General features: G+C 42.7%; 1 protein-coding gene across 1 annotated transcript in view; it reads left to right on the top strand.

Moving 5' to 3' along the window:
- The first annotated feature begins 301 nt into the window (after nt 1-301).
- LOC120528375 (zinc finger protein with KRAB and SCAN domains 1-like) overlaps nt 302-11,050 on the top strand; it is a 28,111-nt gene continuing 17,362 nt past the window's right edge. Inside the window, exon 1 of the mRNA XM_039752530.1 lies at nt 302-427. The gene's annotated coding sequence lies outside the window, so the exon portion shown is untranslated. The remainder of the gene's footprint in view (nt 428-11,050) is intronic.

The following is an 11,050-nucleotide window of genomic DNA, read 5'->3' as shown; positions in this document are numbered from 1 at the left end:
GAAAGGGGTGCCCCATGTTAATCGTTCATAATGTCTGCTAAACGTATTTATTAACTTATAGACAAATACTACATAACTCTTTTTAAAAAGTTTTTCAACTTTGGTCAAAGACCATACGCGAGCCCAACTAGGATTTAAACTCGCGTCAGCACACCTTACAGATGCAGCAGGGCCAACTGCTTTTACACTTTGAGCAAAAAGTATTCAGCAGACGAGGAGGCCGAGCAAATAGGCAGCGGACTGCGCAGATATCAATGACGTAATGACGCAAGCGTGCCTCAAAATCACGTGATGGGCGCAATTCAAACAAACCTCGAAAAGGTCCTTTGATTGCTCGACAAGTCAGTATATCCAGCAGCACATCACTAGTTTGCTGTTATGAGACCCGAGCGGTCCGACTTCTTCACGGCCACAACATCAAGCGAAGGTGAGACAAAGTCGAACGTGGCGAACGCGTACGGGTGGGAATGCCAGCAGTGAGGAAGATCGTGACATACTTAGCGGCTTTAACTTTGAGGAGGTGCCTGATGCCGCGTGGTTCGCTTTTCAGTTTTGAGGATAGAGCGCTACGTGAAAGGAGGAGGTGGCGGCACAGCAAATCGCACCTTCAGGAGTTTATCCTGGATGACAGAGGTCGCGCACTTTTAGCTAATGCTACGTTAATTTATTTTCCGGTCGGTGTCCCGTGAAATGTAATGCTACATCTGACTTGCCGGAGGCGCGTTAATCGGGATTGCTTCTGCTCTCGTGCACATTTCCACGCCGCTTCTCCTTTTGATTACGCGCATGCTCCGAACTGTGCTGTGTGTCGCGCACGCGCTTGTTCAGCTGCTTACTCCTGCACTGCCTCTTCGTTCATTTCTGATTTTCAATAATATCCACTTGCAAAGCCCCATACGTTCCCGCAGTTGTAGATACACTCACCTAAAGGATTATTTGGAACACCTGTTCAATTTCTCATTAATGCAATTATCTAATCAACCAATCACATGGCAGTTGCGTCAATGCATTTAGGGGTGTGGTCCTGGTCAAGATAATCTCCTGAACTCCAAACTGAATGTCAGAATGGGAAAGAAAGGTGATTTAAGCAATTTTGAGCTTGGCATGGTTGTTGGTGCCAGACGGGCCGGTCTGAGTATTTCACAATCTGCTCAGTTACTGGGATTTTCACGCACAACCATTTCTAGGGTTTTGATGAGTCTCGATTTTCTGTTGAGACATTCAAATGGTAGGGTCAGAATTTGGCGTAAACAGAATGAGAACATGGATCCATCATGCCTTGTTACCACTGTGCAGGCTGGTGGTGGTGGTGTAATGGTGTGGGGGATGTTTTCTTGGCACACTTTAGGCCCCTTAGTGCCAATTGGGGATCGGGCTACCTGAGCATTGTTTCTGACCATGTCCATCCCTTCATGACCTCCATGTACCCATCCTCTGATGGCTACTTCCAGCAGGATAATGCACCATGTCACAAAGCTCGAATCATTTCAAATTGGTTTCTTGAACATGACAATGAGTTCACTGTACTAAAATGGCCCCCACAGTCACCAGATCTCAACCCAATAGAGCATCTTTGGGATGTGGTGGAACGGGAGCTTCGTGCCCAGGATGTGCATCCCACAAATCTCCATCAACTGCAAGATGCTATCCTATCAATATGAGCCAGCATTTCTAAAGAATGCTTTCAGCACCTTGTTGAATCAATGCCACGTAGAAGTAAGGCAGTTCTGAAGGCGAAAGGGGGTCAAACACCGTATTAGTATGGTGGTCCTAATAATCCTTTAGGGGAGTGTATAGAAATACTGTATATAGATAGATACCCGCATTCACTGTGTTGCCCAGTCGATAAAGTACGTCAGCCATATTGCAAGTGGCAAAAGTGCCATTTAAACTAATACAGGTAGACGTGGAAACCGGGTTTTCTGATGGGGGGGAAAAAAAAAAAACGTTTAAAACAGTATCGTTTGCATACAACAGAATTTGGTGAATCTTTTAAATGCAATTATTTATAACCAGTTATACATTAATAATGGCAATCATTAAATAATTACTCCCATATAAGTAACATTTCTCGGGCTGCCTTCTTCCATCTCCGAAACATTTATAGACTTCGTCCTGTTCTTACCCAGCACAGTACTGAAGTATTGGTTAATGCCCGAGTCACCTCACGTGTAGATTACTGTAATGCTGTTCTATCTGTCATCCCACAAAAATGTATCCATCGGTTACAACTTCTTCAAAATTCTGCTGCCAGGATAATAACCTGCTGTTCTAAATCCACTGAACATATTACACCTACTCTCTCTCAACTTCACTGGCTCCCTCTTAACTACCGATTACAATACTAAATACCGCTCTTAACATTTAAAGCTCTCCATGACCTCACTGATCTCCTCCAGACTGGCACTCCTCTCACTCACTCAGATCCTCATCTGCAGCTCCACTTTCTGTACCACACGTCACACTCGGTGCTATGGGAGCTCAAGCATCTCTCATGGTGCTCCTCAACAAAATGAGGGCAAACCGTACATCAAGCCAAATAATACGCATCATAGTGAAGTTCAGAGGGTTTCTGCCATCACGTGGTGTCACACATTAAACTAAACAATATGGATCGTTTCTGTGAAATATACTAAGCGACTTGAGCATGGAAAAGGTGCTATATAAATAAAATGTATTATTATTATAACTATTAACATTTATGTTGTGTTCGGGTCTGTGGGAACCATTAAAATCATCAAGATCTGTGTTAATTGAAAATGGTTTTTCGTTTACATTCAAGAAACAAAATATACAATACAATTACAGTGTTTGCACCATATTAGAGTTTATTAATAAAAGTGATTAGGTTTTTTAAAATGTACTATGCATGTGTGCAATATTGTTCTAAACCAATTTAGAAATAACATTTAAGCCAATCTAATATTTTTAAATATGTATGTGAAGAAAACGGCAATACATATTCTACACTGAATTATGCTGTATATTATTTGCCTTATAGAGAACTGCTCTAGTTTTTGCAACTTATTATAAACGATGGGCCATCAATAAAAAATAAAACTAAAAATACTAATAAGAACACTATTTATGTAGCACCCTTCCTACGCCGAAAATTCAGAAAGAACAACAGGACCGATTATAACATTAGCTACAAATAATATCTCACTAAATAAAGATAAATACAGGATATACAAAACATTCAAACACAATAAAAGACAATAATTCAGACTAAAATACAACATATAATTCTACAAAAAAAAATTTAATCAAATAACAAATTGTGATATAAAATTCAAACCCTGAGTACCTGAACAGACAGAGGGGGTGAACTGAAAGAAGGGGTCGAATGTCAGGTCTGTTTAATGTCCTCCTAAACTAATGAATGGAGTCAGCTGATGTCATTAATGTCGGGAGGTCAGTCCACAGTCAGGGCGCTATATACAGCTGAAGGCCCTGCTGTCACCCACAGAGTGCAGGTTAGTGGGGGGCACAGAATGAGAGGACCTTAGTGGGCAGGTCAAGAACAGAATTTGATATTCAGTCCTGCAAGACACGGGGAGCAGTGAAGGTGCAGCAGGATGGCTGTGATGTGCTCGCTGTTGGTGGTTCATGTCAGAACTCTTACAGTTGAGTTTTGAATCAGCTGGAGCTGTGATAGAAGATTAGAAGTGTCACCTGCCAGTAGTGACTTACAATAATCAATGTGGGATGTGATAAAAACAGGGACAAGAATCTGAGCATTAGAAAAGGAGAGGAATGAGCAAACATAAGGAATGTGACAGTAGTGGAACTTTCTTAATGTGTTTTACATGGTGAAATAAGAAAAGGAAGAATCAAAGTGACACCAAGGAGGTCTGAGGAGATCATCACCCAGAATGGCTGAAGAGGAGTTTGTTTTCTTAAGTTACACTTTAGTGCCACTTTGTAGGAGTTCAGTTGTTGCAATTTAATTTTAAAGAGTTTTGCTCTGTTCAGGTTTTAATTTTAATTTAATTTCACTGAGGTAAGTTGTGCGCTGAGAAAGCTGGGATGAAGTGTCACTTTTAACACTGAAATAGATCTAAGCATCATCTGCATGATAAGCCAGTCCATAGGTATGAATAACACACTCAAGGGGAAGCACAGAGATACAGAAGAGCAGAGGATGTCATTTCATTAACAATGGGAAGTCAAATGGAAGAACTCCTGTGAGAAAAGAAGGCTTGAGGGTTACCCTGGACATGACATAAGCTGCATGGCCACAACGTCATATGCAATTACTTTTTACACAACCTGGGACAGCAGCTCCTCAAGAGTAAGGCAACAGTGGACAACCTCCCAGTGGTAAACATGAATTCTAAGGAGGTACTGAGGAGATTTAGAAATTGTAGAGGGAGACGTGCTGCTGAGATTAAGATGAAATCAAACAAATCACCAGGCCCAGATAATATTTATCCTTGTGTTCTTAACCACAGTGGCGCAGTGGTAGCGCTGCTGCCTCGCAGTTAGGAGACCTGGGTTCGCTTCCCGGGTCCTCCCTGCGTGGAGTTTGCACGCTTCTCCCGTGTCTGCGTGGGTTTCCTCCGGGCGCTCCGGTTTCCTCCCACAACCCAAAGACATGCAGGTTAGGTGGATTGGTGATTCTAAATTGGCCCTAGTGTGTGCTTGGTGTGTCTGTGTGTGTGTGTCCTGCGGTGGGTTGGCACCCTGCCCAGGATTGGTTCCTGCCTTGTGCCCTGTGTTGGCTGGGATTGGCTCCAGCAGACCCCCGTGACCCTGTATTTGGATTCAGCGGGTTAGAAAATGGATGGATGTTCTTAAGGAGGCTAGTGAGTACAAGTATAAACCCTTGACACATATTTTTAGGAAGTCACTGAGCACTGGAGAGATTCCGAAGGACTGAAAATGGCAAATATCATCCCATTATATAAAAAGGGTGACAGGGCAGGTCAGAGAAACTATAGGCCAGTAAGCTTAACAAGCATCACAGGAAAATTAATGGAAGGAATTATTAATGATAAGATTGAGCAACACATGGCAAGGACAGGAGTTATTAGGAAGATAAAGCATGGGTTCAGAAGAAGGAGGTCATGTTTTACTAACATGTTGGAATTCTATGAGGAGGCAACAAAAGGATACGATCAAAGTGGAGCTTATGATATTATTTATCTGGTCTTTCAGAAAGCATTTGATAAGGTGCCACATGAGAGGTTGGGCATCAAGTTAAAAGAAGTGGGAGTTCAGGGTGATGTTTTTAGATGGGTGCAGAATTGGCTCAGACACAGGAAGCAGAGGGTGATGGTGCGAGGAACCTCATCAGAATGGGCCGATGTTAAGAGTGGTGACCAGCAGGGGTCAGTGCTAGGGCCGTTGCTATTTTTAATACATATAAATGATTTAGATAGGAATATAAGTAACAAGCTGGTTAAGTTTTCAGACGATACCAAGATAGGTGGATTAGCAGATAATTTGGATTCCGTTATCATCACCAAAGGACTTGGATAGCAGACAGAATTGGGCAGATTTGTGGCAGATGAAATTTAATGTCAGTAAATGTAAAGTATTACACATAGGAAGTAAAAATATAAGGTTTGAATACACAATGGGCGGTCTGAAAATCGAGAGTACACCTTATGAGAAAGATTTAGGCATCATAGTGGACTCTAAGCTATCAACTTCCTGACAGTGTTCAGAAGCCATTAAGAAGGCTAACAGAATGTCAGGTTATATAGCGCCTTGATGTGTGGAGTATAAGTCACAGGAGGTTCTGCTCAGCCTTTATAATGCACTGGTGAGGCCTCATCTGGAGTACTGTGTGCAGTTTTGGTCTCCAGGCTACAAAAAGGACATAGCAGCACTAGAAAAGGTCCAGAGAAGAGCAACTAGGCTGATTCCAGGGCTACAGGGATTGAGTTATGAGGAAAGATTAAAAGAGCTGAGCCTTTACAGTTTAAGCAAAAGAAGATTAAGATGTGACATGATTGAAGTGTTTAAAATTATGAAGGGAATTAGTCCAGTGGATCTAGACTTGTATTTTAAAATGAGTTCATCAAGAACACGGGGACACAGTTGGAAACTTGTTAAGGGTAAATTTCGCACAAACATTAGGAAGTTTTTCTTTACACAAAGAAATGATAGACACTTGGAATAAGCTACCAAGTAGTGTGGTAGACAGTAAGACGTTAGGGACTTTCAAAACTCGACTTGATGTTTTCTTGGAAGAAACAAGTGGATAGGACTGGCGAGATTTGTTGGGCTGAATGGCCTGTTCTCGTCTAAACAGTTCTAATGTTCAACAATGCTTAGCACCATAAAGACAAATAAGCCAGAGCTCCCATCTCAACTGCTGGCCACACAGAATAGGCCAGTGAAGACCTTCACGTTTGTCTAAACAAATGACACATCCTTGGTGCACAATGTGACCTGCACAGGGATAGGAGATTCCATGGCTAGAAATAATAATGGATTGTGATGCTGCAAAAAGAGGAGTGGAGAATTTAGACAAAACATTACGCTGGGTGCTGGCCACACGCAATTCTTTCAACATATTGAATATCTCATAAAAAATATTTTTGTCATCTTGACAACCTTGAACCGAGACTGGAACAGGGAGAAGGAGAAGAGCCATCTTGAGGAGCAGGTAAACCATTGGTGACACCTCGCATGCTACTGGGACGACATGTGCCAAAGACCCCAGCATGCACAGCCATTGTGTTGATTCAACAGTCCAATTCACTGGGTAACCAATGACGGCACCTGCAGTGTGTATGCATAGTGAGTGTGTTTGTGTGTCTCACTGTGTGAACTGTACAGCTATTACAGTATTGTGTAGAAAATGAAAATATTCAGTTCTGCTTGATAAATAGAATGTGATCTGAGGGTGAAGAGTAAACATGTTATTTACATTGCTTGTTAAAAAAAAAGTTACCCGCTGATTTAAAAAATAAGTCCCTCAATAGTACATACATAGTGTGGGAGACAGCCCGGACACAGACAGGTAGACATTGTTAAATGCACCATAACACGCTTATTTACAAATGTAAAAAATGATGAAAACGCACAAACCCAGTGCCGCAGCACCAATCACCCCAAAGTCCGGGCCCTTCCAATGCCTCTTTTCTATTCCGCCTCCACTCCGCTCCTCCAAGCTCTGTCCACTTCCACCCGACTCCAGCCATCGAATGGAGGGAGGTGGCCCCTTTTACCCCCACCGGGATGTGCTCCAGGTGCCTCCCGACAATCTTCCGCCGGCACTCCCCAGTGTGGCGGAAGTACCAGCTGCACACCCGAAGGCACTCCGAGCATCCCTAGTCTTGTTCCCCCCAGCACTACCGAGTGTGGCAGAAGTGCCGAGGGCCAGGGCTCCTCAGGCATTCGGGCGCCCCCTGGCTGTGACCATGGGCCCCTATTGGGTTGAGCTTCTAAGCTCTGTTCCTGTGGTCCCCAAAGACACCAGGGTGGTCACCCCTACGTGGTCTGGAGGAGGCGTAAGCCCTCCTCTGGTCCTCCTGGAGGTCCCGGCTGGGTCCCACCCCCAGCCACTCGCCACAGTAGCAAAAATGTCATCATAAGTTGAGATTCAACACAATTATTTTTCATGCTTCTCAAACAGAAATTAAAATGCTATGTTTGTAAACTACTGCATTTGTGAAGGACTAAAGCAGGCATCTCAAACTCACACCATTGGTGGGCTTCTTCGACTGCCATACGTGCGTCAATGGGCCGCACTGTAACAAATACCATTATACAAAGTTACTGTAGCTTTCTTTCCAATACTGAAAACTTTAAAAAATGTAACACTTAAAGTTTAAAGAAAAGCAATTTATTTCCATACAATCTCCGTACAACAGCGTACAATTAGAGTCTTAGCCTCTTAGCTAGGTCCTTATTATTATATTCATTGCTTATATAGGAGTCTTCCAATGTGAAATCTATTTCTTTTGTCCCGACACTTGGCATCTCTTGTTAGTAACTAGTTTGTCAATATCAGGCTTGAAATCTTGTGCAGCTGCAACTTTTATGAGGGATGAAAGGTGCTCGACAGTAAGTCTTGAGCGATGTGGGGTTTTGGTGGCTTTCATTAATGAAAACAATTGCTCATAAAGGTAAGTGCTTCCGAACATAGACAGTACTCTCGATGCCAACTTACGGATCCGCACATACAGTGGGTACGGAAAGTATTCAGACCCCCTTCAATTTTTCACTCTTTGTTATATTGCAACCATTTGCTAAAATCATTTAAATTAATTGTTTTCCTCATTAATGTACACACAGCACCACACATTGACAGACAAAAGAAAGAATTTTTGAAATTGTTGCAGATTTATTAAAAAAGAAAAACTGAAATCTCACATGGCCCTAAGTATTCAGACCCTTTGCTCAGTATTTAGTAGAAGCACCCTTTTGAGCTAATACAGCCAGGAGTCTTCTTGGGAAAGATGCAACAAGTTTTTTACGCCTGGATTTGGGGATCCTCTGCCATTCCTCCTTGCAGATCCTCTCCAGTTCTGTCAGGTTGGATGGTAAACGTTGGTGGACAGCCATTTTAGGTCTCTCCAGAGATGCTCAATTGGGTTTAAGTCAGGGCTCTGGCTGGGCCATTCAAGAACAGTCACAGAGTTGTTGTGAAGCCACTTCTTCGTTATTTTAGCTGTGTGCTTAGGGTCATTGTCTTGTTGGAAGGTAAACCTTCGGCCCAGTCTGAGGTCCTTAGAACTCTGGAGAAGGTTTTTGTCCAGGATATCCCTGTACTTGGCCGCATTCATCTTTCCCTCGATTGCAACCAGTCGTCCTGTCCCTGCAGCTGAAAAACACCCCCAGAGCATGATGCTGCCACCGCCATGCTTCACTGTGGCGACTGTATTGGACAAGTGATGAGCAGTGCCTGGTTGTCTCCACACATACCGCTTAGAATTAAGGACAAAAAGTTCTATCTTGGTCTCATCAGACCAGAGAATCTTATTTCTCACCATCTTAGAGTCCTTCAGGTGTCTTTTAGCAAACTCCATGCAGGCTGTCATGTGTCGTGCACCGAGGAGAGGCTTCCGACAGGCCACTCTGCCATAAAGCCTTGACTGGTGGATGGCTGCAGTGATGGTTGACTTTGAATTTTTTTTTCTTTTTTTTTCTCCAGCCTTTGAAGTTTTTTTTTGTTTTGTTTTGTTTTTTCTGTCCACCCTGGCCATCGGACCTTACTTATTCTATGTTAATTAATGTTGACTTATGTTTATTTTTTATTGTGTCTTCTATTTTTCTATTCTTCATTTTGTAAAGCACTTTGAGCTACATTTTTTGTATGAAAATGTGCTATATAAATAAATGTTGATTGATTTGTACAACTTACTTCCATCCCCTGACTGCATCTCTGGAGCTCAGCCAAAGTGATCTTTACCTCTCTCACCAAGGCTCTTCTCCCCCGGTAGCTCAGCTTGTCCGGACGGCCAGCTCTAGGAAGGGTTCTGGTCGTCCCAAACGTCTTCCATTTAAGGATTATGGAGGCCACTGTGCTCTTGGGAACCTTAAGTGCAGCAGACATTGTTTTGTAACCTTGGCCAGATCTGTGCCTTGCCACAATTCTGTCTCTGAGCTCTTCAGGCAGTTCCTTTGACCTCATGATTCTCATTTACTCTGACATGCATTGTGAGCTGTAAGGTCTTATATAGACAGGTGTGTGGCTTTCCTAATCAAGTCCAATCAGTATAATCAAACACAGCTGGACTCAAATGAAGGTGATCTCAAGGATGATCAGAAGAAATGGAAAGCACCGGAGTTAAATATGTGACTGTCACAGCAAAGCGTCTGAATACTTAGGACCAGGTGATATTTCAGTTTTTCTTTTTTAATAAATCTGCAACAATTTCAAAAATTCTTGTTTTGTCTGTCAATATGGGGTGCTGTGTGTACATTAATGAGGGAAAAATTTAATTTAAATGATTTTAGCAAATGGCTGCAATATAACAAAGAGTGAAAAATTGAAGGGGGTCTGAATACTTTCCGTACCCACTGTTTGAGGGTGGCAGGTAAGCATTCAAGCCTGGCACACCAACTTTGTTGTACTTTGCCTTTAGAATAGAGTCTGACTGCAGTTCAATCAACTCCATTTGGATTTTCTCAAAGTCCTGTTCGTGTGAACTGAAATCACGAAAACGCACACTGAATTCATTGCTCAGTAATTTAAGTTGGATAATAAATTCTCCAAAAATCTAATTTTACTTTACTAAGTTTACTTCAAAGTTTATTTTGTAAAATAAGCCGATATGCAAAAAGCTGCCTGACCTACACTAATTTTACAAACTCAAAATCACAAAAATATGTTGATAAACAGCTCACCAACTTCTCGTGTCCACTTGAGATCTTCTGCTGTATCATGCACTTACTGTTCGTTACAATAGTAGCTCAAAATTACATAAAACTAGAGGAAAAAAACGTGAATATATGCGAGTTATTACTACTCGTGAGGGTCAGTTCTGCCCAGTGGCCAGTCTCAGCAGCCCAGCCAGTAGTGTAGCCTAGCAGGTGTGGCTCTAGGCTCGTGGCGGCCCTGGGCAGAGAAAGAATCGGTGGCCCCTTCGCCCGCGAATGTCAATATGGTATCTTATGCACGGCAGATGGCCACGTCCGTTGCGGACACTGCATAGCCGCCTCGTGCTCATGACACGCTTCTATATGCGTGTGTCCGTAACTTGAAAAACCAAGTGGCGGCCCATGATATTCTCATTACGGCAGAACGTTATAATACTACATACAGCTTACTGCTCTGACTCTAGTGACATTAGTAAATACAGCGTACTAATTAACGGCTGTGTCGTTATTTTCTCTTTCTGTTTTATATTTAATATATATTGGCGTGTCGGCCCCTGGGATTTGGTGGCCCTGTGCAGGTGCACAGTTTGCACATGCCTAAGGCCGCTGCTGCTGCCTAGCACCTCAGTTGTGGCTCATTAACTTTGGTCAAGGCTCGTGGCTATACTAGCAGATGACATTTCCAGTACTGTAATGCCATGGGAAAACTCGCTTTTGTCAGAAGGCAGAAGTAAGAAAAGTCAATAAGTAACGCTGAAGATGCAGAATG

Source organism: Polypterus senegalus, chromosome 4 (assembly GCF_016835505.1).
Source record: "Polypterus senegalus isolate Bchr_013 chromosome 4, ASM1683550v1, whole genome shotgun sequence".
NCBI lineage: Eukaryota > Metazoa > Chordata > Cladistia > Polypteriformes > Polypteridae > Polypterus > Polypterus senegalus.
This window is presented reverse-complemented; position numbering and strand designations above follow the sequence as displayed.